The sequence below is a fragment of the Canis lupus genome, chromosome 30, assembly GCF_048164855.1.
Source record: "Canis lupus baileyi chromosome 30, mCanLup2.hap1, whole genome shotgun sequence".
Taxonomy (NCBI): Eukaryota; Metazoa; Chordata; class Mammalia; order Carnivora; family Canidae; genus Canis; species Canis lupus.
The window spans coordinates 31,537,619-31,550,649 of NC_132867.1; the positions used below are offsets into that span (position 1 = coordinate 31,537,619).

The window sequence follows — 13,031 nt, forward strand, 5'->3', positions numbered from 1 at the left end:
TCTTCTCCACATGGTCATACAGGGACTCAAGCTTTCATCCATAGCTCTATCATCTCCTGGGCCTTTGGATCCTCTACAGAAATTTTTGTTCACATTTCACCGACCAGAACTCAGGCACATGTCAACCCCTCTCTGCAGGCAGTTTGAAAATGAAGTCCAGCATTATGCCAAAAGAGGAGAGGATGGATGGCATGGGTACTGGTGGGCGCCAGTAACGACCTGCCTAGGTTGTGAGACATAATAAATGGCTTTATGCAATGATGACAAACGACCAGGTGGTGTCAACCCACCTAAATTTTTCAGGCAAGGTGCAGAAAACCATGTATGATCATTAAATCTTCGAGCCTTTAAATCACTGAGTATGTTGGAAAACCACAGCAACTATTCAGAATCAGTTCAACTATTAGTTTTGTTCTGCAACTGCAGAAATCTCAACAGCAATTAATACTAGCAATTAGCTGCATAAAAGCAAAGATTTCTGAATTGAGCAGATACAGACATCAGTTACTTCAAAACAAGTTCCACACAGATTCCTCCCCAATCTAGGATTACACCCAACGTTTAGATAATGTTTATACTTGGCTCCAAAAGGAATGTTTCAAACCGCACTAGTTCTGTTTATAAGAAGACATTACTAGTAAGGAGATAGTGTGTCTGTCGGTGGGAGGATACTGTTTGGACCATTTGCCCAAAACAGATTTGAAACCTCTTGAATCATGATGTTTTGAACTCTGTAGTCTCAACACAAAAGAGAGAAAATACAATTGTGGAAAAACAGAGTGGAATTCTCCAGATTCTAACTGCAATTAAAAATTAAGAGTGATTTCAAGTTTTTCATTGAGAAGCAAGTTTAATTTGACATTAAAAAGGATTTTTCACTTTTAAAGGTAGAAAGACACTTAGGGAAAAGACTCTGTTGAAGAAGCTGAAAAATAAGACCATAGACTAATGAGATGCTCCAGCAAGAAACACATGGTCTGAAAGAGAAATATGAACTATAGACACGGGAAGAAAGGCAGAAGACAGCTAGTGGCCACGTACCCCACGAAACCCACTCAAAGCCACGACTTGGGGAGCTAGGTTAGGATGGTGTCTCTCCCAAATGCAGTTCTCAAAGGGTGTTTTTGCAAGTAGTTGAAGATTCTCAGGGAGCGAAAATGAGGGAAATTCCAGGAAAGGTGACAATTTGGAATTTGGGGTGTATCCCACAAAGTGAGACCTACACCTTACTCTGGAAGTGTATTTTATCCCAAAGGTGCCCAGTGCTGCTAACCCTGAGAGCAGTAAGATGGCCTCACTCACCCCAGGGGTCCAATGAATTGAATTGCCCCAGGAGTTCAGCAGCTACTCTGGGATCAAACAAGTAGGCAACTAATTATAGGGCAATGAGATTGATGAGTGATTTTAAAGTCACAGAGCAAGCGTTAGGCAGAAGGACCCGGAAAAGACTCCCCAAATGGGTGCTGTTAGGGCCAGGCATGAGGAGAGGGCAGATAGAAGGATCACTTGAGCAAAATCTCAGAGACTGTAGTGCTTGGCGCATCTGGGGACCCATGAGGCTGGAGTGTGGGCAGGGCAGGGTTACACAGGACCTTGCCAGCCAAGCTCAGGGGTTTAGTCTCCAAACCCTACTAATCCTCACCCCATCAATAAAAACTTAAAAAAAATCCTCCCCAATAGATGAAACCTTTTATTTGTAAGAACATTATAAATACCATATTTCTATATTATCTGCATTGTAAGCAATACATGAAGAGTAGAATTTTTAAAATTTGAGATGAGGCACAGCGGTTTAGCACTGCCTTCAGCCCAGGGCCTCCTGATCCTGGAGACCTGGGATCGAGTCCCATGTCAGGCTCCCTGCATGGGGCCTGCTTCTCCTTCTGCCTGTATGTGTCTCTGCCCCTTTCTCTGTGTGTCTCTCATGAATACATAAATAAAATCTTTTAAAAAAATAAAATTTGAGATGAGTGAAAGCTGGAGGATGTTCAGCTCTACCCCACTGGCCTGGTTTGTGTGCTCCCTTGGATGCAAACACCCCCTTTGGAGGCCCCTGGAAGAGGCAAAAAGGAGGTGCTGAAAGTTTGTAAGCAGGGCAGACCTGTTTAGTTCCCTGTATAGGGAAGGTCATTTAGGCGCTGGTCAGAGATGAAATTGGAGTAGAGATAGAATACAATTAGTTCTAAATAGCAGAACTTTTTTTTTTTTTTTTTTTTTTTTGTATTTTCTTTCTGCATTTGCTGACTTCTCACTCCAGGCTCTCCAGCTAAATCGATTTCGGTATCCAGAATCCTGGGATGGGGCAGGGGACTGAGGGAGGAGGATTCAACAGGCAGGGGTGAGGACAAAGCTCCTGCCCTGCTGTGGGCATGCAGCCGGGGACACCTGCCTGAACTCCTCAGGAGGAACAGGTGGTGTAGGAAGCAGGAAATCCCAAGTGGGCAGCACTGGCAAGCATTCGGTTTCGTTCTTAGCATCCCATCATGGCTTGCCTTGGACTCTACTCCTGAAGATGCCCATTCTGTCCCCGACAGCCCTGAAAAAGGCACAGTTCATTTTCTGAGTCAGGAGCCTCTGGGTGGTTTTGTTAGGCTGGCAGTAAGACCAGCTGCTGGCAAGACAAGTTCTAGGCAAGATTCTGAAGTGGATACAATAGCTTTCCCATCCCCAGGGTCCCCTTGCTATGCCTTCCTCTTAATTCCTTGGTCAGGGCTCATCCAGATACCTGGTGCAAAAAACCCACCCTCATACAGGGCCCTAAATGGCACTTGGTGAAACCTTAATATGGATTTAAGTAAACACGTTCTTGCTCAAGGGTATTTGCACTTTGAGCTTTATCTCTACTTGTCCCTTGTTAGAGGGAAAGCAAGGATTAAATAAGTAGGGGAGGAGTGTGGGATGGGGACTCATCTCAAGGACCCCAGAACTGAGAGATCTCCTGTTCTCAGGTCTGGTTTCCATTCATCTGTGGCTATACAATCACCCTTCCCAGGCAGGCCAAGGAGGAAGGGCAGGCTCATGGCTCAGGTGGATGAGATGCTCATGGGAGACCCATTAGGTGCAGGACCTTGAGAAGCTCTTTGAGAAAAAGGATTTGGGGCATTTTCTTTTCTTTGTCTCTGTCCCACAAACACACTGCAGAAGGCAGGTTACAGATAAACACTGCGAAAGACGATATTTAAAAGAGGAGTGATAGCTTTGTCATTTAATATTTGAAATCCTAATAATGTTGAAAGCCACATTGATTTGGGTCTCTCCTCAATGTTTTCTTACTGTGATAAGGGTTGTCTTTTCTTTCTTCGCATTCCACAACAGCACACCCCCTAGGAGCCACTGAATTTTCACATGCCTTCCCAAGTGTCTACTTCTGGAGGTACCACCGTGTGCACACTCTGTTGATGAAGGGCACTTCCCTGTCACTGAACTTGACACAGTTCACTGTGAGAGGTACAAAGTGGAGTTCACCGTGATTCTGAGATGATCGGTATCTTGTTGGATTTATATAGTAGGAGCTAAACTGTTTACTATCATCTGATTTATTTCCTCATCTAGAAAAAGGCGGAAACAAATGTTCATGCCTCCATAAGATGGCATTGAGGCAAAATTAGCATCAAGCAGGCCATTCGGGTCTCCAGAGGACACAATTTAAAGTATTTTTGTGATGGTTCATGTTCAACTCACTGTGCATGTGGGCCACTCAGAAATGACTTTTTGAGTCATTTCTCCCATCATCCCATGGGGATGATAATCCCTACCACACTAGGATATAATATGAGTAAAGCAGGGTGCATGTGGAAATATATAGAGTCTATTAGTGTTATTCATGAAGTACTATTACTACTAAGTATACTATGATATACATAGTATTATAGTACTACTTATTAGCTATGATATTTTGTAATGTCAGAATTATAATGATAATAGGGATAAATTAACATGTTCTATCAGGGCATCCCAAAAGCCATCCCAAAGGAATAGAAAGTTAATGTTTCTTTTAATGCACTACTTACTACTTATTCAAAAATTTGAATAAAGAACAGGCTCAACATAAAGCAAAGATGCCTCTTTGCACCATTTTTCCTGTAACAAATAACTCTGACTTGCAAATATTCTTCTGTAATTCTGGGGAATGGGAAGCCTTGAAATCATTAGTGAGCACATCTAGTAAATGGAAAGAAGTGTCCAGTGATTTCTGCTAATTTAAATGTGTGTAAATGTTTAAAGGAGCAGCAGGGTATAGACTTTGATCAAAACAATTTCTCTCCGGTCTCTTCTTATTCCTGCTAGATACTGTGGGGGCTGCATAAAGGTTGCATGTCCTAATCCCTAGAACCTATAAATGTTGTTTTACAGAGCAAGAACGACTTTGCAAATGTGATTAAGTCAAGGATCTTGAGATGGGGAGATCCTGGATTATCTGGATGAGCCCAAGGTAATCACAAGGGTCTTTCTAAGAAGAAAACAGGAAGAGACAGAGAAGAAAAAGGCAACGTGACAACAGAAGCAGAGATGAGAGTGATATGGCTACAAGATGAGGAATGCCAGCAACCACTAGAAGCTGGAAGAGACAAGGAACTGGTTCTCCCTTGGAGCCTCCAGAAGGAATAAGCCCTGTCGACACCTTGACTGTTAGCATAGTCAGACTGCTTTTGGACTTTGACATCCAGAAACATAAGAGAATGAATTTCTTTTAAGCCACTCTGTAGAAATTCGTTATGTAGTAATAGGAAACTAATAAGGAGGTTATGAGGAAACTACAAAACACCCATATCACACCACCCTTTGGACCAAACGCACTAGCAACTCTGTTTACAGCCCTACAGTATTTGCTAATTGTTTCTTGTGTCTTATTACTCTCACCAAACTGGATCATAAATAAGCTCTTGGGGTAACTGTATCCTCAACTCCATTACTTGTTTTCTGAAATACCAAGCTCAAAACTGTCCAGAGTCGTCATGCTGTTTGGACCCAGCCCAGCCTAAACAGATGCATCTGGACATGTCTCATGAATTCACAGGGGGGCCTGTATCCAGTAGTTATTTGCATGTGTGGAACTGTCAAGGAAGAAAGAAGGAAGCGTGAAGATGATGTGTGAAGGCCTGGGGCAGGGATGAGTGGAAGGACAGGATGGCACTTGTCTTTTCTCAGCCCAGACTAATTAAGGCCTTGGGCTGAGTCCAGTGGAGCTGTAGGCAGAGGCTGCACAGACTGCTCTCAAGAACTCTGAAAGGTGGGGCACAAGTGGCCCTATCTGGGTGACAAAATGTGACACTGAGCTAGGGGTAGAGTCCTTCTCCCCACTTCTGCATGGAGTGCAGAGAGCTATGGCACAATAAAGAAAGAGGGGCAGGCAACACCACTTGGCCTTTCCAGGAGGACAGACTGGAGATTCCCCTGGTCATTACGCTTCAAGTAGTGAATCAGTGGGGAGCCCTATGGCTAAGGCAAGGGACAGTCAACATCCAGTTGTGGTGGCGACAGAATCAGGTGAAAGGGTAATTTCTGAGCACGGGTAAGATATTCCTGGGGACTCTACTATGTCAAACCAGTGGTAGGAAAGGAGGCAAGGACCTGTATCAGGTAGGTGGAAGCACAGACCAGGAAAATACAAGCGGTTAATGTTCATTTAACCGTATTTGTGCTCATTGGTTGGTTGAAGTCAGGATTTCTTCAAAGATCCATGGATTACTGCTTTGAGATTAAATGTATTTAATAATGGAAATGGGCTCAGAACCTTCTGGATTGGACTAAGAACCACCTTGAAACAAATGAAAAGCAGGCATTTTGTTTTGAAAGCATTGAGCTCAGCCGGGTACTCATTTCACCTGCTAATTTGCTAAATTGGATGCTGGACCCCTTGCTGTTGGTATGCTGTGTAGGTCAGGTTTCTGATGTGACAAAACTCTGGTTTTGTTTATGGTTTTTCCCCCAGTCCTTAGCACAGATACATAGAGGCATTCCATAAATATTTATATTACCCAAGTGGATCCCTACATTAGCTAAACCAAAGATGCATATCGTTGATCCTTTGCTTCTTCTTTTACCTTTCACCTCCTAGAATTGTGGAGTGCATCACATTATCAAATCAGCAAACAAAATTCATCTTTTTTAGAAGGAATTTTGGTGTTTGGCCTAGCTGTGACAAAGCAGGCATATTGAGACTTTGTGAATGGGTGAGAGGATGGGAAATATGAACTTGATATCCTAAGCCTTGTCTATGAGTCCCCGCTAAAGCCATTGAGTGACACCTGGCAAAAATCCTATGAAACATCCCCAACCTCTGTGGCTTTAGCAATGAGTGCCACCTAGGTTTGCAGTTGCCTTGGAACTTTCCTGTAAGTCTGATGGAGACACAGGGTGAAATACAGTCGCCTGGAATGGGGACTATGAGCCCCAAGTCAAGGCCCCAGATCCCTGTCCTTCTACCTCACTGCACACACCCATCCAGGCCTTATGGGAAGAGTGAGCAGAGTTTGTAAGCATTGATTTCACAGATAGCCATGAGCATTAGAAGCCATTGCCCTAATTGCTCCCGGTTGAGGAGTTATAATAACCCCTACTGCAAACTTCCCCACAACCCAACATTTAAGCACCCAGTTTTTAAAACTATCCTGGAACAGCTTTGCTGAAATTACTGGGCCTATATTATATGAGTGTGAGGTTGCCAAGGAGAATGAGTCAGAGCAATCCCTTTGCTAAGAGATGAGGGGGGGAAAAAGAAAAGCTTGCAAACCTTTAATATTTTAATTACCTGCTTCCAAAACAATAAAAAAGGAGTAAGCTCTTCCACTTAGTGTTATACATTATTACAGTCCCATAAAATGCCTTGAACTATTTCCTCACAACGTAAGCCTTAAGCTTTTCCCTTTCATCTGTATTCAACTATTCCAACAATTTGATTTTAGAAAAGTAAGAATTAAATTTCCTTTAGTGGTTTCAGTTAGAAATATTGGAACCAAAAGCAATTTAAACCCTGCTGCTTTCTTTTTTTAAAAAAGATTTATTTACTTTAGAGAGAGAAAGAGAGTGTGCATGTGAGCAGGGGAGGCACAGAGGGAGAGAGAGAGAAAGAGAAAGAGAGAATCCCAAGCAGACTCTGCACCAAGCCCAGAGTCTGACACAGGGGTCAATCCCACAATCCTGAGATCACAACCTGAGCAGAAACCAAGAGTCAGCCACTCAATCAACAGAACCACCCAGGTGCCCCAAACATTGCTGCTTTCTTAAAAGATTTGTAAGGGTCTTTAAATGCCTCCTGGGAATTATGGCTAAGGATCCTGGAAGAGAAATAGGGCATTCTAAGGAAATCTGAAAAAAAAAATGTGTACATTGGTTAATAATAGTAATGTACTGATATTAGTTCATTAATTGTGACAAATGTATGTAGCATAATGAGGTGAGATGTAGCAACAGGGGAGACGGGATGTGGGGCACATGATAGTCTCTATGCTATCTGCACAATTTTTCTAAGACTAAAACTATCCTAAAATATTTTTTTTAAAAAGAATGCCTCCTTATCTCGTTGACTTCTTGAAGATTACTTTTGTGACAACAGCAGAGCTCCAGTGGATCATCTGGGCATCACAATTTGGGCCAAACTGAGTACCCATGATATGATGTATAGGCGTGACTCCAAATGAATTCTTTAGCCCTTTTGGCCACAAGAAGATCCTGGCTTTCTTGATGACCTTGGAGGCCAGGCAATTCAGAGACGCAAACAGGAAATGATCCTTTTATGGAAAATGGATCAAAACTGGAAGGGAGAGGCATCAGGAAATATTGTGGGAGGAAGTCCTGGAAGGGCTTGGGGGGTGTGTGTGTGTGTGTGTGTGAGAGAGAGAGAGAGAAAGAGAGAGAGACTTCCTTCATGTGGCTTATGTTTTTCCCTGTGTCTGGGAGTGTTTTCTATTTCCCAACTGCTAAAAAACCAGCCTCGTCTCAAAGCATCTTTAAATCCTACCTGTTGCATGAAACTGTAGTAGCTAGGGACATGAATGGCTATTCTTGCCTGCCTCAAACCTGTTTCTCCTATAGGGCTACACCAGTCTACCATAAAAGATATTAAAAAACAAGCTCTTATAAGCAAATCTGTAATTGTACAGAGAGAGCCCATATGTTGTTTGTGTTAGATTTTTAAGCTAGTCCAGTCAGGCTTCTATTAGTATCACCCCATTAAAACCCTTGTCCTCATCTTTCTGGTGACTCCCACCCTCCAACATGCCCATATCCAGTAGTTAATTTCCTGATCTAATTTTGCTTGCCCTCTTTCCACCATTACTCTCTCTCTGAGCAAAGAACTTTCTGTTCTTCCCTGATACCATATTCTCCAGTTTTTCCTGCTACCTCAGTGGTTGCTCCTTCTCAGTCTCTTTGGCATCCCCCTTCTTCCTTGTCATTGTTGGCTGCCTCTGGTTCAGTGCCTGGCTCCCTTCTCTGTGTATATCCACTCCTTTCCTGATTGCATGCTAATCTATGGACTTCAATATTGTCTATATGCTGATGATGAACCATCTCCCAAACTGTTCCTGAGCTTCATGCTCATATATCCAGCATCTTACTTGCTAGCTCAACCTGATAGAATATTCAAGACACCTCAACTTAACACAACTTTTGATTCCCATGAGAGTTCAGACTGCTTGTTAGAGAAGACATGTTATCGAATCAACATTTTACCACATCGACATTTACTGCCCCTCAGCCTTGTGTTCACACAACTAAACCAGCTAACTATAGAAAACATTAGTAACAGATGATGTACTTCCAAATAAGAAACGTGGAAAATACATTGTGTTGAAAGTTGACTGAAATTAGGAACTATACATATGTTTTATTGATTTATAATAATATTTAAAGATTGCTTCTCTTGTGCTGGGTATTCTTCAAAGAACTTTTACATGTTTTATATCATTTAATCCTTGCAATCATAATAAAGGTAGATATTGTGGCCCCATTTTTATATCAGAATATGGAGACACACAGAGGTTAAATGGCTTGCCCAAGGTCACAGTGCTGGTAAGAAACAGCTAAGATTTGAACCCAGGCAGCCAAATATGCTCTAGGGAGTCGTGGTGGACATCACAGGGTTACTTTCCATGCCAGGGTCATGTCCCTACTCAAATGCCTCGTATTCTATCACTAGACTCTGTGCCCTTTAACATAAAAGGTATTTAGGAACCTCATGCTAGAGGAATAGGAAACAAAGATACAAACATTTCAGAAACACTTTTTAAAAAAAGAACATTTAGAAATTAGATTTAAAAATAAGGGCATCAGTTGAGTGCTGCCTCTGCATGTGGGACACAAACTATCTCAGAGACTGAGCAAATGGGAAGACTTCACTAAAATGTGTAGCTACTGCACTTCTGTCCTTGACACAGGGCCTTGTGAGAATTAGTTAACCAGTGATTGCAAACCCTTGAAGCCTTTCCCTTGAATGACTTGATCTATGCTCAGCTAATCAGATCATTGGGGTTCAGACCCCTAGCATGCCACACACTCCCATGTCTGTGCCCTTAATCATATACCCATGAAGCCATGTGACTTGTCTGTTCTCCCGACACTGATACAGAGATGTGATCTGCTGAACAATGGATTTAAAAAGTTGATTGTATACCAGCTTTAACCAACACAAATATTGGTATGGAAAAGAAAATTGGGAAATCCAAGTCAGCTGTGGAAAAGCACTCATTTCCATAAACACTTTATTGAACTTATTATTTTCAGAAAATGCCCAATTTCTATAAAAAATTTAGTGAGAATATTTTTTTATTCCTTCAAACATATTGCATTACTTGGTCCAAAAATAAAAGTTAAAAACTTCCCAAAGATCGCTGTTTTCATTAACAAATTTTTCAAACAAATGAGGCTGGATATTTTTGGTAGTTTTTGAAGACAGGTTTTTATAGGATATTATGCACAACTTTTCTGAAACATTTCCTCTTCTCAGTTCACACCAACATACTTACTGCTAAAAAAAAAAAAAACTGTCCAGAAACATGCTTATTAACAATAAAATTTATGCAGACTGTGTAAGGCTATAGGTTTGAACTAAAAAAAAAAACCCCTATCCTCTTGCCTTCAACTACAGTATTTATCAAAATTTTTCACTTTTAAATAAAAGGACACATTTTTTAAAAAGTTAACCAATCCATGGCTAATGCTCATCTAAGCATACTTTCTTCTTATCTTTCTATGTTTTCCAGTGAGCAGTGTGTAAAAAAGCAATAAATGTAATACTGTTAGATAAAAACAGAGCAAAGGAACAATATAAACTGATGTTTTGAGAGTTCCCAGTTTTCTCTGTTTGGGATCACAATAAGGAAAGAGGTCATCTCGTATGTAATTATGATTTCACATTGAAGATGGACAGGGAAATAGAGCCAAATATTTTAAATAGAAACAAGAAGCCCAGGTTCCATGAAGATGTCTCTTATATAATATTAGCCTAAGTGAGTTTATCTGCTTAGAGACTAAATGAGAAGACCATTTCACTCTTTGCTGAAGGCACTAAAACATTTCCTTTTAAAGGCAAAATCTCAGTAAAGAGCAATGCATGTGCCTGGAAGCCTAAAAAAAATTGTTTCGTGGTGAAAGCCACCCGTAAGTGTACATTATGTTCAGGAAATGTAAATTCTGTGAGAAAAAGGGGTTGCCCAAAGTGGCTCCTCACAGGGTCACAGAACTTGCCTGCCAGGGAGCAAAAATTCTGAAGCTATGAAAACTACCCGTCATGCTAGACATGCTTTTCAAAAAAGAACAGAGGAAGTACTTACATCTCAGAGTTCCACCGTGAGGGTTGCTTTTCCAGTCGGCAGACCTCTGCTTGATTCTTCACTCTGGCTTGACAGCTGGTTTAATCTGCAAGGCAGGATGGAATGCGTGGTCTTGCACTTGCTGTTCTTTTCCGTTTTCAGAGGGCCAATGGCCCTGGTCGTTCCCCTGGCAACCAGGAGGAAGCTGCCGGCCCACCAGCTTCATTACCCACACAGCAGGACGGAACCTGCTTTGGTGAGTGCTGGTGACTGTCTTGGGGTTCTACAGTGGAAAGTTTCCAGAAGAAAATAGGGAGAGTGGTGCTGTGTGCTGACCCCAAAGGGCCGACAGTAATGAAAGAAATTCTACTGTAGCGGGAATCGAATGGGCTAAGTGTAGAGCATGAAAATTCCTACATGCTTTTACTTTCATGCTTTGTTCTACTCTTTTTGGCCTGATGGATTGTTATGTATGCAAATGCCTGAACTAGGGTAAAAACTGTCCTCTTGTGGTTGTTTCAAAGAGAAAATGAATTCATTTCAACTCCAAAGATGTCCTGTTCTCTCCCTCTTTTTTTTTTTTTTCATTCACTTTTTAAGAGCCACAAAGCAAGGAAATATGTAAAAAATATTCTGTATATGTTACTGATGAGGGGGTCAGTAAATACTGGAGAAATCAGATGGATGGTGGTGATGGAGGAATGTCTCACTAATGAAAAACACGAGGGAAACTAAAGCAGTTGATTTGTAATTACCCAGAGATTGATTATCCAGTATTTTAAAGAAGAGACCACTTCTTTAAGGAAATTCATTTTTTTTTGTATTATTTATCTAGTAAACCCTTACCATATACACGTGCTGTGCCAAGAGCTTTAAGGTACAACGGAAAGAAATGTCATTGGGACCGCCTGGGTGGCTCAGTGGTTGAGTGTCTGCCTTCAGCTCAGGGCATGATCCTGGAGTCCAGGGATCAAGTCCTGCATTGGGCTTCCACCATGGAGCCTGCTTCTCCCTCTGCCTATGTCACTGCCTCTTTCTCTGTCTCTCATGAATAAATAAGTAAAACCTTAAAAAAAAAAAAAAGAAATGTCATAGTTCTTGTCTTCAAGGAAGCTATAATATGGAAGGGGTAGTTATATAAATTGATATGAGAAATGTTTGAAGGGAAGTACAAAGAAAATACAGGGGAGTTACAGGGAAGATGGAGCTGCTTGTTGGCAGGGAAATTGAAGATGTCTTTGTAGAGGAGGGGTAGCATTTGATCTGGGCCTTCAAGGACGGCTAGGATTTGAGTAATCGGATATAAAGGAAAAGGACAATAATGCCTCATAGAGTGAATCTTTGGCCAATGGAGGATATGAGCTGATGGATGAAGGTTTCCTCCTCCCTTATCCCATATAGTCCTGACACCCAGGTCATCTGGCATCTTAGATGATCCATGGGACCAAGCTACTAAAGCAATTAAGAATGTTGCTAGAGCAAAGGTTTGAAGATGGGAGAGAACCAAGCCTATTCAGCTCTTTGAAGGCCAGTGAATCAGTCTGGAGGAAGGGGATTGAGAAGAGTGAATCCACTATCCCCAGCATTTAGTTTTAGCAAAGCAAACATATAAATTCTACCATGTGAGAACAGACGGACATGGACTTTGGCTCAAATCATGATTCCACTACTTTCTGGAACGTTATTGTTTAAAATTCATGAGCCTCAGTTTCCTAATCTACAAAAGGGATAGCAATACTTCATTGAAAGGTTGAGGTGGGGATTCGATGAGATGATATATGTTGTTAGGAATCCTGAGAGTAGAGGAGGGGAAAGCTGACCAAGCATAGCCCAGCTGTCCCAACTTTCCAGAATAATTGTGGCTAATACAGGAGTATGACACACTGAACCTCTGTCCCAGTGCCTTTCTCTCTTGCCTGCATCTGCAAAATACGTAAATTGCAGTCTTCCACTACCGTTGCTGCTGCAGCTCCAGATCGGATTTAAGTTTTATTGATCACTTCTCCTTGATCCGGAACTAAGTCACATGGAGAGAGGACCATGGGACTTTGTTTAGGAATTGAGTTCAGTGGGAAATAAGAAGAGAGTTCAGCATGTCTTTTGCTGACATCAGCCTCAGCAGAATTGGCCTATGCAGGAGCTGGTGCTTTCTGATAGACTTGCTTCCTGGTCATGGCAGATGTGTGTCATGACTTGGAGTTGATGTCTGTGGTCCTGGCTTCCTGCTGTAGAAGGTGGCCTCTTACTTCAACTTCCTGATTATGGAAGAGGCAGCAGCTC

The 13,031-nt window shown here is 41.8% G+C and overlaps 1 protein-coding gene across 3 annotated transcripts in view; it reads right to left on the reverse strand.

The window, feature by feature from the left end:
• Nucleotides 1-13,031, reverse strand: part of EPCIP (exosomal polycystin 1 interacting protein) — a 38,809-nt gene that overhangs the window by 7,169 nt on the left and 18,609 nt on the right. Inside the window, exons 1-2 of one of the 3 annotated variants that reach the window (XM_072806788.1) lie at nt 11,598-11,781; nt 10,773-10,857 (exon numbers count right to left, since the gene is read on the reverse strand). The gene's annotated coding sequence lies outside the window, so the exon portion shown is untranslated. Of the gene's footprint in view, nt 1-10,772; nt 11,471-11,597; nt 11,782-13,031 lie in introns of those variants that run through there. The other 2 variants (XR_012021321.1, XM_072806787.1) reach the window with 2 other exon arrangements.